The sequence below is a fragment of the Lemur catta genome, chromosome 9 (genome assembly GCF_020740605.2).
Source record: "Lemur catta isolate mLemCat1 chromosome 9, mLemCat1.pri, whole genome shotgun sequence".
Lineage (NCBI taxonomy): Eukaryota > Metazoa > Chordata > Mammalia > Primates > Lemuridae > Lemur > Lemur catta.
The window spans coordinates 71,654,253-71,676,290 of record NC_059136.1 but is presented as its reverse complement, the minus strand read 5'-3'; the positions used below and the strand labels follow the sequence as shown (position 1 = coordinate 71,676,290).

General features: G+C 33.8%; 1 non-coding gene across 1 annotated transcript; it reads right to left on the bottom strand.

The window, feature by feature from the left end:
* Positions 1-18,186: 18,186 nt before the first annotated feature.
* Positions 18,187-18,336, bottom strand: LOC123645271. Its single transcript, XR_006737472.1, has one exon. It is a non-coding gene; the product is annotated as a U12 minor spliceosomal RNA (small nuclear RNA).
* Positions 18,337-22,038: the final 3,702 nt, after the last annotated feature.

The following is a 22,038-nucleotide window of genomic DNA, read 5'->3' as shown; positions in this document are numbered from 1 at the left end:
ATATATAATTTGGTGATGATAATCTTATGTAAGAAGATTAAATGAGATAATCCGTGTAAAGCTATAAGCAATGGATCTGGCACATAGAAATTTCTTCCTGAATATGAGGAATGTATCAGTTATGATCTTCAGTAATACAGTAGATTTCTTAATTTTTAATTAATAGTAGATTAAGCAATAGAGTTTTATTTGGTTTTGTTTCATTGTAAATATTAATAATAAGAAATTTAGAAATAATCTTTGTCAGAGATGATGAATTATGTGGCGTGACAAAATTACCAAATACCCAAGCCCTTTTCATTTTTCTGTCCTGCCACCATCAGGGCATTTTCCTTATATCTAATGATAGTCCTGAAATGGCTGGGACAACTCTATTAATAGCTTATCCCCTTAGGACCACATATTATACATAACCAGAAGTAAGTCCTTGTTTTTTCCATTCTTGGAGAGAGAAAGGAAAAAAAAAAAAAAAGAAAACTTAAGATAAGTGCTTCAGTAGACTTTATCTAACAAATTGTACCTAGGGTAGAATCACAAACCTATGCCTAGACAACCATTGACAAAAGGAATGGAGTTACCATGACTGGCGTATTACAACCGGTTTATGCTGGCCAACATTCACACCTCAGAGGTAGGGATGGATCTAACCTCCCATGAATATATTGATCCCTGAGACTTGAAGAAAATTGAACTTCATCAGTCAAGGAAGAAGAGAGAGTTGTTGTTGGATAGTCAACAAACTGTGTTTTTGTTAATAACTATAAAGATGAGAATATTGATGTCCTTGTCAGTATTTAATCTCCAACAATGTTGCCAAGAAACCTTAGTAGGTTAAAAGGTATACAGAAATAAATGACACTATCATATAATATCTCCTAAGATTTTATTGATGCATTTCACATCTCTCTTATCTTTTAAAAATGCATGCATATTTTTAATCTATCCCATCTTATTAGGTAATAGGACTAATATAGGAATACACACATACATATATATTAATTTACTTATATTAAATATAGACATTATAAACTTTAAGATATCTTATATTGCTCTAATATCAAAGCCCTGAAATAGCTTTATTTTCTAATCTTACACTATTATCTTAAACTTTTCAAATTGTTACTTTTTTATAGTTACATGGCAATTCTTTTAAACATGCCAAATGTGGGTCACTGTAATATACTAATTGATAATGATTATAATAGTTATGTATGAGCAATTACAATTTTAATAGTAAGATAATTAGAATATCATGAGTTAATATCATGATTACTTTTAAAATAATGAGACAAAAATTGATTTTAGGAAAATATAGCAATAAAAACTTCCTATTTTAGTCTCAGGCATGCTGTACTTTTTCCTTTGTAAAACTTATCACAGTTTTGTAATACTTTTTTGCAATACTAATCATACATTATTTCAATATCTTTCCTCAGTCCTACTTCATGAGGAGGGAGACCAATTTTATCATGTTCGCTGTTCTGTCCTCAATAAAAGGCAGGTAGTCTGGCATGGTAGAGAAATTTACAGAACATAGTAGTAAATCTGTGAGAAGAAAAAACCCAATTCTGATTAACTGAAGAATAATCACAAATCAAGAATATTTCTACACAGAGCTAATATTATCTTCACATTTCCTGGAAATAAGATACCATTAGAAAAGCCACCTTTTAACAAAGGTTCAATGGTTACAGACCCATTTACAAACAGTTTAGTCATATCTGGAAGTCATTTAAGTACTCAGAAATATATTCATCAGAATATGAAGATTTGAACCCATTGCAAATGGATAGACAGCGTTTACACTATCTTAAGAGTTAATTAAATCTTAATTATATATGGTAAAAATCTATACGATATGTAGTGACCCCCTTCTTTGGTGAATAGCTCCTTGTCCCCACTTAATCATGTAGTCCTATAAGGGCTACTATTCCAGATAGTCCACCCATCACCTCCTGGCCATGGTTAATCAGTCTGAGGGTGGATGAATAACATAACCTGGTCTAGAGACTTTTTCTGTGATTTCAAAAATCAGAACTAAATCAAGAGGGATAGTACCTCTCTGATGATAGAGCCGTAAGATGTGAAACCGTGGACCTATTTGTTATCCACAGTATGATGGAACTTGGTCTGAGCGAATGATGCTAACATCCATAGAGAAACAAAAGAAAGATGGAGTGTGACAAGTCTAGAAGGAGCGACTCACTCAGCCCTAGTTGGTGCAACCTCAGTTTATTGTTAGAGAAGGTATCCGGACATCCTTCCAGTAATTTATTCTTTGTAGATCTAACCAATTCACATTACTTTTGTCATTTGAATCAAGGGTTCACAAACGGTGTTTATTCTTTACAAAAGTATATTTTCAGTTTTCTGCCTCTACTGTAACCTGCTGAGCTTTGCTATTTCCTGAACATGCCAGACTTGCTCTTGCCTCAGGGCTGTGCACTTGCTAGTTCTTTCTGCCTGAAAATCTCTTTTCCCAGATAGCTGCGTAATTCCTGCCTTCATCTTTATCAAGCCTTTTCTCAAATATCACCTTCTCATGGAGGACTTCCCTGAACATGACAGATAAAATCGCACACAATTCATAAAACCTGTAAAGACAACAAATGACAGACAAAAAAAATCATCTCTCCCTTTCACTATGTTTTCAGTTCTGTTGATTAACTTTATCTTCCACTAAAATATAAGATCTAGGAGGTCAGAGATTTTTGTGTCTGGTCTTTGCCGGAAACTGCACCTAGAACAGTGTCTGGAATATAATAGGCACTGTATAAATATTTGGTGAATAAAAACAAACAAATAAGTATAAAATAAACTCATCCCTATTAGGGAATGTAAAAATAAAGTTGAAATGTAGTTGTTGACCTTTTCTATGTTAAATATTGATATCAAGTTCTCCTAAGGCAGTAGGTTTATCTTTTCTTTATTCTATGACTATGCATCCAGAAAACACAAAATCATAAGTTTTGGAAAAAAGAAAATATCCTAAATAATAGAATAATTCTCATAAGAGGCTAATCATTAAATTTCTATAAAAAACGTATTATCTCTGCCGGGCGTGGTGGCTCACGCCTGTAATCCTAGCACTCTGGGAGGCCGAGGTGGGTGGATTGTTTGAGCTCAGGAGTTCGAGACCAGCCTCAGCAAGAGCGAGACCCTGTCTCTACTAAAAAAAATAGAAAGAAATTATATGAACAACTAAAAATATATACAGAAAAAAATAGCCGGTCATGGTGGCGCATGCCTGTAGTCCCAGGTACCCGGGAGGCTGAGGCAGGAGGATTGCTTGAGCCCAGAAGTTTGAGGTTGCTGTAAGCTAGGCTAATGCCATGGCACTCTAGTCTGGGCAACAGAGTGAGACTCTGTCTCAAAAAACAAAAACAAAAACATATTATCTCACACAAATACAATAACAATTTGAGGAATATAATGGGATCAAACATTCAATTTAAAATAGTTTCAATAGCATAAAGTTCTAGGAATATAATTGAATGAGGACCACAAAGCAATTTGGGTAGAGGAGAAGCTTTAAAGCCCCACTGAGGGAAAGTAAATAAAACTTGAATAAATGTAAAACTATATCTACTTCTTCAATGTGGAGAATATTATAAAACAGTAATTTCTCCTTATACTGATCAATCTATTTCTGACAAAGTTTTTCTGTCAAGCTTGTGATTTATCATACACTGATGGCTCTCTTCTCCAAATCCAAGTCCAGGGAAATAATGGAAATGAGAGAATTGGAGCTGAGACTGATGAAGGGGAGAAACTTTCTTTAAAACTGTGAAGAACACCAAGGAGACAGAGATGGTGGAATCCTAGTGTGGTAGAAATCAGAAAAGGGATGGATCCTCAGGGCTTTGTTATACCTCTGGATAAAGAAATCTGGAAGAGTGTGGCAGAGAGGATTGTGCTTCTTTTTCATTGAGTTTGTCCTGTCTGAATACTATTAAAAACCATGTGTGTTACTTTTCCAATTGTAAATAAAATATAGGTTAAAAATTTCAAAACACATGTTTTGTGATCCTTATCATCTTCCACAAGCCCAAATATTTCTTACAGATTTATAGATTCAAATCATTCCTTATATTTTATTCTCTGTGCAGTGTCCTTTCTTTAACTTCTGAACATTTCTTTAAAAATTAGAGATTTCCTAGTGTGGGCATATTTGCTTGCCCGCAGGAAAGAATGCATTCTCTTCTTCACTAGAATTACTTGAAAATCGGATTCATTTAAAACTTTTTTATCTGTCTTGAACCAACCAAATAGCAAGTGGTCTAAGATATTTAAAATAAAAATCACTGGTCCTATGACAATTTTCATCATTTTAGGAGCCTTGTCAGTTTCATCCTTTAAACATACAGTAAACCAGACAAGAACTTTACCTGATATCTAGAAATGATTATAAAATTTCTTAAGGAAAGAAGGACACATTCTGATGTCTGGCTCTGATAATAGACATTTTCATGAAAATACTTTTTTCCCTAATAAATATAGTATTGTCTCTAGGAAAAAGTCTTAGGGACACCAATAATTAACTTGTAAGGAAAATTGCATCGTCTATGACAAGTAGATGAACAGAATGGCAAGTCACATTCTAGCGCTGAGACACTCACATTGTATTGGTCTGAGGCTATTTTTCTTACTCTCCAAGTTCTTACAGAATCTACATTATTTAAGAATTGCTGGATGCATTATCTTTCAAGTTCTGCAAAAAGTCTTTGTTAACATAGTCATACATTCCATTGTTACTGTCAGGTTTGTATTATTAAACCAAAAATTCACAATTACAGCTGTCTGAAACTCTGTGAACGGTGGCAAAAGAGAAGCTACAACAACTTTATATAATTACCCTGGTAGCATAAGTAGTCACCTGTAAAAAATAAAGGCAAAGTCTTTTTTATTAACATAATCAGTCCTTTGCCTTCCCATACCATTAGCTATATCCTTAATATTAAGTAAATAAGAAGTTCATTGGTGTATATTAACTCTTTTTCCCCCAATAGCAAGTAGTCAAGTTGTGAACTTGCCATAACACACATTTGAGCGGAATAATTCCAAGTAATACATTAGCCACTTTATTACAATTAAAATCTTTCTTAGCATATTACTTTGTGACCACCAATGCATTAACATATTTAAACATAATAGCCTTTGTAAATACAATATATGTACATCTATATATCTGTGAAGTAATTTTGCATTATTATTCCCTCTAAAGCATTATTCCTTTATATACATTAAATTATAAGTTAGATAGCAAATTTAAAAAGAAAACACTATTCAACCATAAAAGAAAAATGAATTACAGAAGGAAAGGAGAACTGGATTTAAGGATTAAAAATTTATTGGCATTTATACCCTTGGACAGCAGCTTCCCATTTCCCTCTCCCCACCAGCCCCTGGCAACCATTCTACTCTCTGCTTCTATGAGTTTGACTATTTTAGATACCTCATATAAATGGAATCATGCAGTATTTGTCCTTCTGTGATTGGCTTATCTGAGGTAGCATAACATCCTCCAAATTCATCGTGTTACATGTGGCATGGTTTTCTTCTTTTTTAAGACTGAATAACATTCTACTGCATGTATATATTACATTTTCTTTATTCCTTCATGTGTAGATGGACATTTAGGTTGTTTCCATATGTTCACTATTGTGAATAATACTGACCATGTAAGTACAGATATTTGTTTGAGATATCTTATTTTTTATCTAAGAAGTGATGCCATTGCAAAAAATGTCTGTCAAATGTTTAATATTTTTACTTTTGTATGCTGTGTTTCTGTGTAGTAATATCAAGTAATAGCATACTGGATGGGTTTCCAATTTTAGGTAGGGATCAAATCTGCAGGTGGTAGGTGTAGGTCAGGAGGGTGGTTCCTAGGAGTGGAGAAACCTGAAGCCAAGCAGGGGCAGGTACAACAGGAAAACACGGAACAACTGATAATCATTTGGTAATATCCCACACCTCCTGTAAGCTCTCCCCCTGACCAAGCCAATAAAAGGAAACCACCTGAGAGCCCTCAATGTCTTTCACCACTCACAGAGACTGACTATTCCTCTCTCTGGAACGTATTTTCACTTTGGATAGCTTCCTTCTTTACTTTCACTTTGTATAGTTTCTTTCTTTTCTGTAACAAACTCTTTGTGTGGGATTGCTTTGTATTTGTGATCACTCCGTCATCAGCTCAACTTGGTACCAGTATTCACTTTTGATACCAGCAACCGAGGACCAGGGATCATCGAGATAGACCTAACATGAGTTTATCAGAGGTAATTAATATTTTCATTCACTTCTTTTCTAAGTGGTTCAATTCAGTTACAATAGAAACCACATTGTCTTTCAGTTAGCAGGAATACCCATAAAGTATCCACTTGCAGTTTTGTTTATCAGTTTCCTATTTTACGATCAAAGCTATATTGCAGAAACTGTGCTACTTCGAATTATCTAAAAATTTGGAAGAGTTTCCAGGTAAACTGAAAGATAAACCAGTGTCTGAAATTGAAGTTCAGGAACCAAACTGGAATTATCCAGTCTTCCACAATACTTATGGAATTGAGAAGATACTGAGTGAGAGCACTTATTCTAAATGAGGTCATTATTACATGGCTTCTAGAGGTAGTAGAATCTGTTCTTTCACTCTTGCCACAATCAAAGTGTATGGAAAAAATTTAAGACACTACCCCTAACCCAAAATTCTAGATGATCCAATAATGTAAATGTTCTGATTAGGATGGTAGATGTTAGATTATTGAATTTAAATTTATGCATTATATGATGAAAATCAAATCATGTCCCAGATTTTTCCTCTGTGAAAATGGTAATATAATGCCTACTGAAATATTGGTTGGGAAAGTTAGACAAAATAATTTCTACAACATGCCTAATATAATGTCCTCCATGTAGAAAACACACATTTATTTATTTATTTCTCTTTGTTCCATCACTTATTCCAGAAGTGATTTGTGTTGGCTTACAATAAACTAGATATATACCAGGAATTTAAACATAAAACAGTAAATTATTTTGCATACAAATTGAAAAGTCCTGTTGGAATAAGATCAATCAACCAATACACATGCTACAGATGGCAATGTTTGGCAGTGGGAATTAGAGTGAGTTTGTCAAAAAGGTCCCCCAACTGGGACGATAAAAAGAACTCTATAATATTTGATAGTTGAAACTCAAAGTGCTTTCATTAATAAACAAATGGAGATGCAATTTGTATGTAAAAAGAGATACAAATTTGAACTTCACCTAGCAAGAAGATCTAAGTAAGGGACAACTAGCCAAATGTAAAGCACTGGGGGTGGGGAAGTTACCTTCCTGGGTTTTGGGTACATGGGGAAACATTATGAGCACATGACAAGTGTAAAGTTTTCAGGTAGCTTTGAGATCTGTCCCTGCAGCTCTGAGGAGAAAGTGCTAGCTGAACTTGGAGGTAAGTGTCGCTATTTACATTTATTGCACGAAGACTATATAGACATAGTGGTGAAAAGAGGTGAAGAACAGAGCAGCACCCAGATAGGAGCAGGCAGAGGAACTCGTGAGTACAAAAGTAAGTAAAAAATTTACCAAGACTTGGAGATCCACAGGACTTGTGAAATGTTTCTGTTAAACTAAGTTTGCTTAAATCTTTAAGGAGTAGAAAATCTCTCAAATAAAATCTGGAACCCATATAGCAAAACAATTTATATCAACAACAAATAAATGATAGATAGCAATAGCTACTTAGCTAGTTAGCTAGAGTCATAGACGAGTAAAGACATAGTTAGATGAAAGTGCAGATTTAGGAAGAATAAAAGAAAACACTTGTCTGTTACATATAAAGATTCTAATGTCTGTATCTGGAATCTACACGAAATTAGACTTTGCCCCCAAACTCCTCCTCACCCCCCTAAAGAAAGAGGAAGGAAGGAAGTGATAGAAATAACTAGTACTGTTAGTAAAAAACTTTGAAGTGTAAAGACAACTACAAATGTCCTGTGTCTTGTGATCAAGGGACTTTTTGCACTTGCTGGCACCATGTCTTGAGGGTAATTAGAGATTGTAAGGAAAGTGTTCATTCAGTCACTCATCACACAGGACACATATTTTAAGGGTTCATAACTTATCTTGAGATATAAAACGATTTTGTGCCAAACTGAAAGAAAATAATTTAAGGTTAAATTGGTAGCAGTATAGAAGTAAAAAAGAGCATAGGTTTAGAGTAACAATGCAATGGATTCTAATTCTGGACTTTTTATTTCAGAGTTGTTAAATATTTTCAATTTACCTCTGTTTCCTTTACGTAAGTCTCTGTCTCTGTATTTATAAAACACAGAAATAGTATTATTGGGAGGATTCAATAATCTGTATAGGTAAGGTTATTAATATTCTGTGATAATGAACAGTGCAGAATAACTGAGATCTTTAGAAAATTAAAATGATTATTATAATTTGAAAGGATACTCTATGTTAAAAAATAGCTTCTATTAAATGCAACAGTTAACAAATTTTGGAATCTTTTTTCCAACTTTGGGCATTTATAATAGAAAGCAATATATCAATAATATACATACATAAATATATATGGTATTTTTAACATGATCTTAGGAAAGTTTCTCAATATCCTTTTTATAGTTTTCTAATCTGTGAAATACAGACAATAATATTAAACCACCAAATAATTAATATTAATATATATAAATCATTTAGAAGAATGCCTAATATAGAGTATGTACAATATAAATATTTGTTATAATTTTTATAACCAAACTTCTACTAAAATATTGATTTAAAAGTTTTGTTTATGTATTAAGAACATTCTTGTTTGATTTGGAAAGTATTTATGATAAACTTTAACAAAATTCCATGTATTATAGAAAGTGATAAAGTTTCTCACTTTTGTAAGCATTTAAATCTATAGTTTTAACGTTTTTGTAATGTAAAAGTAAATTGGGAAAATATTCCTAAAAATGCCAAATGCTTGGAAATTTATATTATAAATTTTGAATATTTTCCCAGAATTATAGGTTTGCCTCACTTTTATAATTTTGTATTTTATTTCTATAAATTTATAATTTTATTTGTGGTTGTCTTTAAAATTTCAAAAAAGTAATTAATCTCTGATAATCAAAGCAGTAATAATAACAACATGAAATTTCACAATGACAATCTAATCAAGATTCTATAACAGGTCTAGCCACTTACTGCAGCTTTTTTCTGTTTTATTTTTTACTATACTATTTTAAAATGAAAGTCAAAATAATCTTTAAGCCTCTTCTCTAATCTCATATTTCTAAGTTCTTATCCCCATATCCCATCAAATTTCTAATAATAGACATAAGGACACTTCTCTTTTCCTTCACATGGAAGTCTTATGAACTTCATTTAAAAAAATCAAGGATATGATCAACTCACAGACAGATATTACTGGACTTTAACTTAGCAACTTGTTGATTACTACAGATAGAGCAGGTGCTTTAACAGTTATAGTGCTAATACTGATACTGATTCAGTCTACAACTATTTTATTGTGTGGTATATAAGTGAAAATATTTAGCAAGAAATAAACTGCTGGTGTATGGAAAGAAAAATCTCATTGTGTGATAATAGAATGTATCCCTGAGTAGTACAGTGGCTCTCCACAGCCTGTTGTTATGGAAAACAATGCACCCACCATTCCTGGCTCCTCTGGGTCTCTACATTGGCTATATTGACCTCTGGCCTTTGACTGTGGATCCTTAAGAAATAACTGGATGCAGTAAAGAATTGCTTTCACTCACATGCATACTTTCGCTTTTGAGTAGGTCCTTTACACAGTTTCTTTCATGACTTAGTAGTAAAATAAATAAAATGAATCTTAATCAATTCCAAACCGTCACTCTAGTCAATCATCAAACTCAGGCTTATGATTTTGGCATGGCTAAGCTCAGGCTCATAGTTGATTTTTTTTTTTTCCAACTTTTTTCTTCCTTGTCTTTAAAAACAACACAAAATTTAATTTTACAAAATGACATTAGGGAACAATTATCTAATATTCTTAAAACCTAAATTTCAGTGAAAAAAATAGAATAGGATCTGTGATTATTGTCACATCAATGAAGACACCAATATTGCCAAAAATTGATATAGTGCTTACTATATACTATGTAGTGTTCTGTGCATGCTCTCTGTGTTAACACTTGTAATCGTTACAGCTCCTCTATGGTTTAGATTATTATAATATTCTTTTTATAGATGACAAAACTTAAGCACAGAGAGGTTGAGTAAATTATCTAAGTCACATAGCTAGAAAGTGACAGAGGTGGTATTTAAGGCCCGTCAGTGTGGTTCCAGCGTTGATATTCTTAACTACCATGCTGGGTGCCTAACAAAAGGGATAGAATCCCAAGGAACATTAATGTCTAATTTTGCAGAACAAGTGCAGAATTGTTTATAAATAGGATAGCCTATCTAGAAGTGATATTCCTTTCTATTTCCTTTCTCCAGTCTTTGAAACCAATAATCACCTTGGACCCTTAATCTCAGTTTCTATTCTTGCCTCATCTTCCAAAAACGTAGACTACATTTTCCCTTTCTGGTATTGAACATCTCACTGTGATTGCCAGTCAAGTGCTGAGGGTCAATCTGACCAATTTCCAGATGCTGAGTGCTGAGGCCCCAACTGCTCATCCTGAGCAGCACTTATCCATTGGTTTTACCCTCTGAGTAGCTGACTGCTTTGTGTACTGATGCATGTTTTCCAATATCATATATTATACAGGACCAGTACCCTACATGTCATGCACAAATCTTAGCACCTGCAGTTAAGAGGGACACCCAAATCCCAGCACTGCTCTCAAGATGGGCATTTTGAGGTTCATAGAGTATAATCCACCAATGCCATACTAGCTTGCCTCTGTAACCTGGTCTGCATCATGCTGCACACTAACGTACAATAACTAAATTGTCTGAATTTTGAGGCTTTGGATACAGTCACAATTTCAACTATTTGTATATATTTGGGTCCATTTGATTGATTTGAAAATATATTTGAAATGTATTAGTTTATTAGTATGAGACACTAAATAGCTGGCCACACTTAAAGAGAATTTTGTTTAGAGAACATTTTTTGAGACCTGCATTCTACAAGTCTATGTTATTTAGCATATAAACAATAACACTTAAAGTTAATTTTTCAGTTTGCTTTTCCTTTTATATTGCTCTCCCTACTTATTCTTTTGTTTGAATCCTTTCTTTCTTAGATATCCCTAAGGAAAAGAAATATTATTATTTCTACAAGATATTCTATTAATACTCTTTTTTTGTCATAGAGGAAGCAGCCCACACACAGTAAAAATGCTTTGTGGAGGCACATTGGAATATTTTATCATAATTATATTAAGTGAAGAAAAAAGAATTGTTAAGATTCACTTAGAGTGATTTATTTTGTTTGTTGATCATGACATCAATTATCAGTTCCAGGTTGCTTTATTAGTATAAGGCTTATTAGAAAGCATTGACTAACTCAGCATGTGCACTGCATGTGAAAATGAAAATGCTATTGGGAACATGTAAGAGCTTAATATTCTGAACATGCACATCAATCATTGAAAGAAGATTAAAATTCACTGTACATTTTGCAAATCTGAATCTTTAAATTGCTAATTGAACTTTAATTGGATTTTATTCTAATTTAATTGTTAACGCAAATCAAAAATGTTTACTTAAATGCGAGTATTCAAGAGATTTGATGGTCAAGTAATAGATTCTACTTAAGTCTATTAATTAGCCGTACATCCCTGGTTTCCAGGGACTAAAATTCTATTCAGAATACAATATTACTGAATAAATTTGGAAAGTATTTTTTTTTTTAGTTTGGTGGTTGAAATCATTTTATTCATTAAAATAGAGCTTTTTCAATGAAAAATAACCACAGGGAAAGTTAAAACTGCACTATTCTCTGTTAACGTGACAATCCCCAAAGAATTAGGAATTGAAAACAAAAAAGAACCTAGTTGTTAATTTCCACTTCCCTTTTATTTTGGAAAAAATAACATTCAATTTTGTTCAAGTGACTATAGGACTTCATCCAGCTTTTCTCTTTTTCTCCTTTTTAGCCTAGAATTTTATATATGCAATTCGATTAACACATTCTTGGAAGCAAATAAGGAGATGTTACTGGGTATTCTGCCTAATCAGATCAGTTTATTTAAAACAATGCACTTATGGTAATTTATATATTTAGAGCTCATCCAGGGGTGGGGAATCTTTTCATGCTGGAAGGCCACATTAATTTAGCTGTAATCAAATAAAGCCACATTAAAAAAACTTCAATAGACATACTTAAAACTGTATACTATTTTGTAAAAATCTAACTACTATGTACTTAATAATTTCAAAAAATGAAAACTATATGTTAATTTTAAAGTTAACTAACCTCGTAATGACTTTGTTGTGTCTGCTTTGTGTTGGAAAGCATTTGTATTTGGTTGTTGCAGCAGGGAGGTCTGCCGTTTCAGTTGATCCTCTAGATGGGTATCAGTCATTTGTGACCTTAAGAGCATCGTGATTTGGGTTAGGTAGGAGCATGTAGATTTGCAGCAATAAGTGGATGAACAGCAAGAAAGCATTTTTCAGACATGTTGCTGAAGGTGTGGGTATTTTACTGCATTTTTCCGTATTTCAATTGAATCTTTCTTAGCATCAAACAATGACTTTAAAATGTCATCTACTGAGAGCTCAATCAATTCCATCTGTAGTTCTTTAGGTGCTTTGGTGATATCATCTAGGTGAGGGTGAAATGCTAATTTGAGTGTGATCTCACGATTCTCAAAGTCAGTGAAACTTTCATTGTATTCTCCAATGAATAGGTCTATAACAGCTACAAATTCTTCAAATGATTCACATATATTATTCTGATCATCAATGATCTTTGCTAACTGGGGAAAATGTTCAACCAAAATTTCCTTTTGAAGAAGTGGTGTTTTGAAAAAAGCTAGCTTTTTTTGAAATGCTTGGAATTTTTGCCACATATCATATATAGACTTAGTTTTACCTTTCAAAGAAATATTCAAGTCATTTTGATTTGACATTATATCACACAGAAATGCTGCATTCCTATTGGAATCTTCCTTCAATAATTCACATTGCTGATTCTGTTCTTCATAAAATTTACCTATCTGTTCTCAAAGATATAAAATGTTGGCTAATACCTGTCTCTGTGATAGCCAATGCACTCAGCAAAACCACACTGAATACTTCATTCTTTAACTTTAGCATGTTATGAAACTGATCATGCCACGTTCATTTGCACTAATACAGTTAACAATACTTATGACTTGTTGCAAAGCATCTCTTAAAATAGTAACTTTAGCACAGAGATTTTGTTGATGCAAGATACAATAAAAAGAAATGAAAGCAACTGGATCTGTTAGTACTTTTTTATCTGTGCAATAAGCCCTTCATGTTTTCCTGTCATTGAAGGTACAGTCTATACAAACAATCACTAAATTTACCAAATTCAGTTAAACTTCAAGATATTTATCTTGAAAGTTGTTGAAGACATGTGTTCCCTGGGTTCTGCCTTTAAGAGTAACCAAAGCAAGTAACTCTTCATAGCAAAGAAAATCTTCTGTTATGACCTGAATGAAGTACAAAACCTGTGCTGAGTCAGTAGTATCAGTTGATTCACCCAGAGATGGAATAATATGTATTTATTGAATATCAAATATATTTAATATAATATATACTTATAATAAATTTTCCTTTTGGAGTATTGCATGAAGTTTTTTGTTAAGTTGAAGACAAATTAATGCTGCCAATCAGTTATGGTTCTCCTTGAAAGAGGCAGTTGTTTGTACTTTGAAATGTTATTGGGGCCAAAGCATCCTATAACTTCATCAATGTATTCTTTCACAATTTCTACATCACCGCTTCCCTTTTTTCCCAAGTATGTAAGCTACTTTATAAGTTGCCTCAGTGACATTATTTCCAGATCTTATTGCTGCTTGAAAGAATTGTCTTTGTTTTGTTTTTCATCTTTTAATTTCTGCAACACAACCTTTTGCGCCTCCTCATCTAATTTAAAATATTTGTGGTCCTTATAAGTGTTATAATGCTGATGGGCATTAAATTCCTTTAATGTTGATATTGCAGCATCACAAAACAAGCAAATCATCTTATCTTTAGCAGAAAGAAGATAATATTGCAATTCCCAATCCTTATTAAATAATCTTGTTTTCTTTCTTCAGTGTTCTCTTGGTTTCTTTGACATGATGGGCAGTTAAGCAGACAGAATCAAAAAATACTGTCAAGCTGTGCAGCTATTCAGAAATTCCACTTCAAACAGAAACAGTGCACTGTTGTTAAAAGCTGATAACAGACTGGCATACTCGACCCTATAAACTCTCGCCAACCAGCCTCATGTAGTAGTGATGACAGTCAGGCAGGAGACGTTAGAACTAAATCATGAGCATAGCAGCCATCAATTTAGCCCTTATGGTTCACTAATGTTCTAATTGTGCAAGTCAGTCTGGGAGGATTGTTTCACTGAAATTATTTTATTCTTTGGTATTTTAAATATGTATATTTAAAAAATGAAAATATAAAAGACAAACAAAATGCATTAATAAAAATAAAGGGATTTGTTTTGTAAAATTTGGATTCCGTCAAAAGGCACTTAACGATGTAGAAGGCCACAGGTTCCTGACTCCTGAACTTGGCCCTTAATCAGCTGTCTTATTTTTCATTATTCTTTCAGCCCTTATTTATAATTGAGAAACTTACCTGAAAAGTTCAAAGTATAAACTATTTCATCTATAAAAATGTCTTCTTTTGAACATATTTTTTTGTAAAATGAAAACATCGCCAAAAATGTTGACCTCAAAATTCATAGATGATAACGAGGAAACAATAATAATATTATTAAGGACATTTAAATTCATAATTTCAATAGAACAACTCCGAAAATAGCATTTTCCCTATTTTATAGATGAGAAAACTAAGGATAAAAAATGTTGGATAATATATCTAAGATTATGAAGCTGATACAAACAAATACTCCATATGTTCCTGGCTCTGTGCTCAAGAGTAAGTTATTTTTTATTGTGTGGAACAAGTAAGCAAGAATTCTTCCTTATGAATTATGAACTATTGCACATAAGTAACAGGATCTACCAATAAACTCTATCATAAACTGACACTCTCAGTAATGGTAGATGGTATTGTTGTTTCAGCAGTTTGGGCTTTTTTCTTTCCTTTTAGTAACTTCCAGTCTCCTGATGCATTATTCAGATGCATACTGCTGACAGTTTTTATGATCTGTGCCATTTAAGAGGAAAGTGTCTAAGCACAGCAGAAAGGTAGTGGAAGAGTTCAGAATACACATGGTATTTTACTGTTGGTTTTGTTCTGAGATCAAGGGTATCTGTTCCTCTCCCAACCTGGAGTCTACCCATCAAATGCTATCAATCTATGTTATTCTCCCACTGACAAGAAGGGGCATATATATCCTTAGTTCTCTCCTGTTACCTGTTTACTGAAAGCATGATACATGAAACATTTGCCTGCCTCCTGAAAAAGTATATTTACATATGTCATTACTGTTTATATCAGCAACTGTAGGTGTTTAAACTCTGTCAAAATGTTAGGTATTTCTTGCAAAGTAGAGTTTGAAACTTTGCCTAGTTTTAACTTTTTACGATCATAGTAGTAATTTATTTGCTCTACTAAGAACAAAACATCAAAAACTATTATAAAAGTGTACCCCAACCCAGATAGTGCACACACACACACACGCGCACACACACACACTCTCTCTCTCTTAAAAAAAATGTGGCTTTTGAAAAAAGCCCAAATATGTGTACCAGATAAAAATTCATAGTCAAAGCAATTTATGCATGTAAAAAATGACATATCTGTTTTTTATTTCTCAACCTCTTCTTGATGCTCCCATTCTGCCTAGTTGTAAATTACTCCATTAGTCTCTTAAAAAGAAATTATGTCAGTGATTTCTTGGTCATTTCAATCATGTTAAGATTTACTGGGAAAGCACCTGCTCTACATACACCCTCTGCTGATACCTATAACGTCCATGTTCTATTTGCTACTGGATCCTCCTGTCACGACTATGGGACACCTTCTGTAGCTACCTTCTTTGCATTTATTTGGGGCATAATGAAAATTGTTGACCAATGGCTTTGGAGAAAAAATTTCTGTGAAGCTGCCTCGAGCCTCTCTGTCTAGATGCCATCTGTAGTCATTGTTATGTGAGTGTTCTGATACAAGGCTGGACCCATGGGTTCACCAGTAGGCTTGTTGTTCCCTGGACCTCCAGTTGGAAAACAGGCCCAAATTCTCCCTAGTCTAAATTTTCCCCAAATTCAGTGGAAGTTTTAATCCCAATCCCCTGTCTCAAAGGGTACCTCCTCAGGCATGATAAACCATGGTTTCCTCTAGCAATTTTGTTGTCCTCTGTCTCCCATGCCCGGGAAACTCACATACTTCCCCAGACCACAGAATGTCAGGAATGGAAGATTCTATCCTCCTCCACTTTATTGTAGAGACCAGGGCTTCACTCACAGATATTCACAGAGTGCTGTTCCTCAACACTAATTGTTATGGACTGAGCCTGTTCCCTTAAAATGCATTTGTTGAAGTCTTAATTCCCAGTATCTCAGAATGGGACTGTATTTGGAGATAGAGCCTTTAAAGAGATAATTGAAGTTCAATGAGGTCATAAGGGTGGGCCCTAATTCAATTTGACTTTGTGGTTTTTTTAAGAAGAGCTTTGGGCACACAGAGACACACCAAGGATGCACACTCACAAAAGAAGGGCCATATGAGGACGCAGGGAGCAGCCATCCGCAAGCCAAGGAGAAAGGCCTCAGAAGAAACCAAACCTACTGTCTGGTTTCCAGAAAACTGTAAGAAAATAAATTTCTGTTGTTTAAGCTAGCCAGTCTGTGGTATTTTTTTATTTTGGTCTAGCAAACTAATGCATTAATATTTTAATTTTGAATTTCTTGAGTTCATTTTGAATCTGAAACTCTGAGCCTTGATTGTGCTTTTCTTCAAATTCCTGCTATGTCATTCCTCATCCTCCATGAGTCACTGAATTCTTTTAAATAAATACAGACTAGATTACATACTAGGAATCAGGACACTGGTAACACTCATTTAATATTTTGATATTTCAATTATAGGTTATATACAATAGAATTGTTATAGGTAAAACTTTGCAATTGACTGTTGAGCTACAAACATTAAATCCAACTCTGTAACCAGAAAGGAGTACAGGAATTTAGTTTAATGGGACTAAATTTACAACAGATCAGAAATTCAATAGGATTTAAATTAGCAATACAAAGCTTTAGTTACTGGATAAAATTTACTAATGACATAGCCAAATCTACCTTATTAAGATTATAAAACAATATACAGGAGGATAAGAAATTTGCCCAAAGTAAAAAAAAACTGATTTGTAAAAGAGAGGTGAAAATTGAACCTAGGTCACTTATGAAGTATGTTTGCCTTCTTACTTTCATTGCACCCCAACAAACATACAAAGTAATCAGAAAAGTATGAGAGACAGAATTCATAAGCAATTGAAAAAAGAGGAAGATGCTTCTGTGAAGATTAAACATTAGAACAATGGACCATGCCAAAGAGATAGATATACAGATTTTGAAAGGAGGTTTTCATACATTATACAATCTACTCAGTATTCTTTAGTGATTATTTCCCTGCTTTTTAACTTCAACTCTTCTGTCCTCTGGCATGAACCTCATCTCAAACAAACCATATCTGGTAACTTCCACACACTATATCTAGTTAGTCTTTCATTTGAGGTCTGATGCTTGTAAAATGAACATGCTCATATACATTACATGAAGTTGTACACTGAATAATAGCTTTCACATTCAAACTGGGTTTTCAGATTTTTGAACTTGGAAGCATAAAATTGTTAATATATACTCTATGGAAGCAAGTTAAGTATAAAATGAGCCTTGTGATTTGACTAGGAATCCCAGCCATTAAACAATGGCAATCATTAGTCTTAGAGTTGGAGAATATCAAAAAGCATAATATAGAGGCAATTCTTACTGTGTCAGACATAAGCATTTACAGAGAACACTGCATCACTAATCAACAATAACAAAAAATATTTTATTTTATTTTATTTTGTTTTATTTTTTTTAAATGAAAAGAGGATGGACAGATCACAACTCCCAGGCATCCCACAAAATAGGTGAGTCACCCTAGGGGCAACCTTTACCCACTCAAAAATTCATCTCACATTAGCAGTGAGGATTTGGGCATCACCCCAAATCATTATCTTCCTTACTCATAAGTTTAAGGCATAATAAAAATATTTTAAATGAGAAAACTTGATAGAAAGCAATCACTAGAGCCAAAATGACAATTCTGCTTTACTGCAAAAGGAGTATTTGATGTAGAGATAATGTGATGATATTTTAGGTAAATTCTTGATTTTCAGTTATCACAAGAGAATTATTATGAGTCCAAATGACATGACATATAATAAAATCCTATCATGCAGATACTATAGATTCATTATTAAAATCCAAAGAGATAGGGGTCCTGTTTCATTCTTCTGCATGTGGTCATTCAGTTTCCCCAGCAACATTTATTGAATAGGGCTTCCTTTCCCCTGTGTATGTTGTTGTCTCCTTGTTGAGGATCAGTTGGTTGTAGGTAGATGGTTTTATATCTGGGTTCTCAATTCTGTTCCATTGGTCTGTGTCTCTATTTTTATACCACTACCATGCTGTTTTGGCCACTATAGTCTTGGACTATAATTTGAAGTCCGCTAATGTGATGCCTCCACATTTGTTCCTTTTGCTTAAGATTGCTTTGGCTATTTGGGCTCATTTTGGTTCCAAATGAAGCATAGAATCATTTTTTCTAGATCTGTGAAATATGACATTGGTATTTTGATGGGGGTTGCATTGAATCTGTAAATTACTTTGGGTAGAATAGAGATTTTAACAATGTTGATTCTACCAACCCATGAGCATAAGATGTTTTTCTTATGACCTGCTGTATCATCTGCCATTTCTTTCATCAGTGTTTCATAATTCTCCTTGTAGAGATCTTTCATCTCCTTTGTTACGTATATTCCTAAGCATTTTAGTTTCTTTGTAGCTATTGTGAACGGTATTAGGTCCTTGATTTGACTCTCAGCTTGACTGTTATTAGTACATAGAAATGCTATGATTTGTGTACCTTGGTTTTGTAACCTTAGACTTTGCTGAATTCATTTACCAATTCCAAGAGTCTTTTGGTGGACTCTTCGGGATTTTCTTAGATAGAAGATCATATCATCAGCAAAAACCAATAGTTTAACCTCTTCTTTCCCACTTCAGATTCCCTTTATTTCTTTCTCTTGCTTGACTGTTCTGGCTAGGACCTCTGGTACTATGTGGAATAGAAGTGGTGACGATGGGGACACTTGTTTGTTCCAGTTCTTAGGGGGAATGCTTTCAACTTTTCCCCATTCAGTATGATGTTGGCTGTGGGTTTTTCCACATATGGTTTTTATAATTTTGAGTTATGTTCATTGTAGTGGTCTAACTTTATTCTTTGGTACAGTCCTTAGAAAGGTTGGGTACTATTAACTTATGTGCCATGGTAGAAGAGCTGTTAGAAAAATTATAATGCTCACTACCAGAAGTGCTTCACCAGTCCTCATAAAGAAGCAACTGAGAGAGGACAGTCAGGAAAAGGATCTCTTCTGGGAAGAAAATGGGAAAACAAAAATAAAAACATGACAAGTTTATCTTTGATTATGTTCTGTTTTAACTAGAGCTCTTACATTTAAAAAGTAAAAACTCACGATGCCTAGTTAAATTTGAAGTTTAGTTAAACAGTAAATTCTTTACTGTAATTACATCTTATGTAATATTTGGGACATTATATTTTTAAAATCTATTTTATTCTAAAATTTAAATTTGACTGGGTTTCCTGTATTTTATCTGGAAAACTTTAAGTGGTACCTGGTCATAGAGAAACTAGGTATTTGACAGGAGAAAAATAACATAATGGGTTGTTAACATCAGGCTTGAGTCTTAATTTGATGAAAAGCCTTATGCAGTGGGTAGATTGTCTATTTAGACCATTCTTGAAAATGACATTTGTGTTCTCCAGGCCATGGTTTATCAAGGGGCCTTGGCTTTAAAGAAGAAAATCTCAGCAAACTGAACTCCTAGGGAATCATCTGTAGTTAAAAAAATAAACACTGCAATGTTCCAGGAAATGGAACAATTAGAAGGTTAATGGTAATATCTCAGTTATGTTATTAAAAGAACTTTATACAACTCTTCTGCAAGAGTTTTGCAAAGGTTGCCAGAGTAAAAAATCTCTGATAGCCCTTCTAACTTTAAGAATCAGTGATTCAGAAACTAGAGACTGAATTGTTAACTTTAAAATGATTACTTTTATGATAAGTAAATGTTACCTCAATAAATACTTACTAAAAATATCTAATTCAATTTTTAATAGTAAGTATTAACTCTTTAAGGAGATAAGGAAAAGAAAAGCAATGTCAGCCTATTTATGGAGTTTTGCAGAGATCTCTATGGAGAGTGAACTGAAAGTTAAAATGAATATATAAATATGGAGATATCTGAGCATATCTTCATTTGAAAATGTTCAATCAGAGTTCACTGTTACAGGAATTTCTGGCCAAAAAATTGCTGTAAGCTGAAATATTCACATACTTTGCTTTCATAACTAAAATATAGTATTCGTGTCAAATATTTATAGTAGTTTGGTCTTAAAAATAAATACATCAGTGAGAGGTATGCCTTTTGCTTCTGTCATAACAACTTAGAGGAAAAGGGCCAGTAAACTTGAGGCACTTCTCTGATGTGTGTGAGCCTGGCATGGTAAGAGACCATAAACCATGCTGCAGGAGGCATATCACATTCATTCGAGTTTTAAGATGCACTGAGAGACTGAAAACTACTACTTAAGCTCTTCCTGGGAAAAAAAGTTGAGAACATTTACAACGATGCACAGCAGTCATGAACACACTTTTGGACATTAGTCATAAGTGTTTGGATTGAAAGGATGCCCTCTACCCTGTAGAGGGTAGTTAGTGTCACTTTCCATTTTTGTCTGTAGACCTTCAAAATTGCCTTTTTAAAATAAATGAACCTGGTAATAAGGGCTTGGTTTATATAACACATTGTGGTTGGATTAATGAACATCAAAATCCCCCTTTTTCTTAAAAATTCTGCCCTTTAAATTGGAAGACATTTTTGAACACGCTCCTAGTCATTTGCTCCAAGATGCGTCATCTATTTTTCCACATAAACACTATGCCGCAGGCAAACTGTCCTCTGTCACTCTTTAGGGGGAAAAAATCCCTTTAGGCATTGGCTCTTTCTGCTCCCTTCCTCTGCTCTTCCAATTCCAAGCCCTTCATCAAGGTTTCCCAATGCCATTTTTTCAAGTAACCTAGTTCTAAAAATCAGTTTGGAGTGACCTTTTCTTTGTCATAAATTCTATAGTGATACAGCAGATACATACTTAATCATAAATTGCATTGTGATAGCTATTTGGAGAATTTTCTTCATAATCACATTGTATTTACTTTTACCTGGCACAAAGAGAAAGAAAGACGGGTTTGCTGCCTATGATTATGTTGAGGATATTTCATACCAAACTTTTTATATTCTCTTATGTCTTTTAGTGGTTGTTAAACTTGATCACAAAAATAGATGGATTTCTGCTTCAGAGGTTTTGCCCCCTTGCAGATAAAAGTGCTTGAGCCCGTGACAGGGAAGCCTCTGTGGCTCTGCCTACTGTCTGTCTTCCTTCCCTCCACTTTTCCCTCAACTTCCTTCTGTCCCTTGAATAAATACTTCAAGCTCCTTTCTCTTTCTGGGTCTTGCACTCATTATCCCTTTTATTTAGAATAGTCTTCCCCTAGCTACTTCCTTCTGATTATTTATGTCTTGACTCAAATATCATTTTGGAGAAAAATTCTCTGAGCACCTTTAGCTAAAATAGCTCTCCAAGTCTCTCTTTGCCTTCATT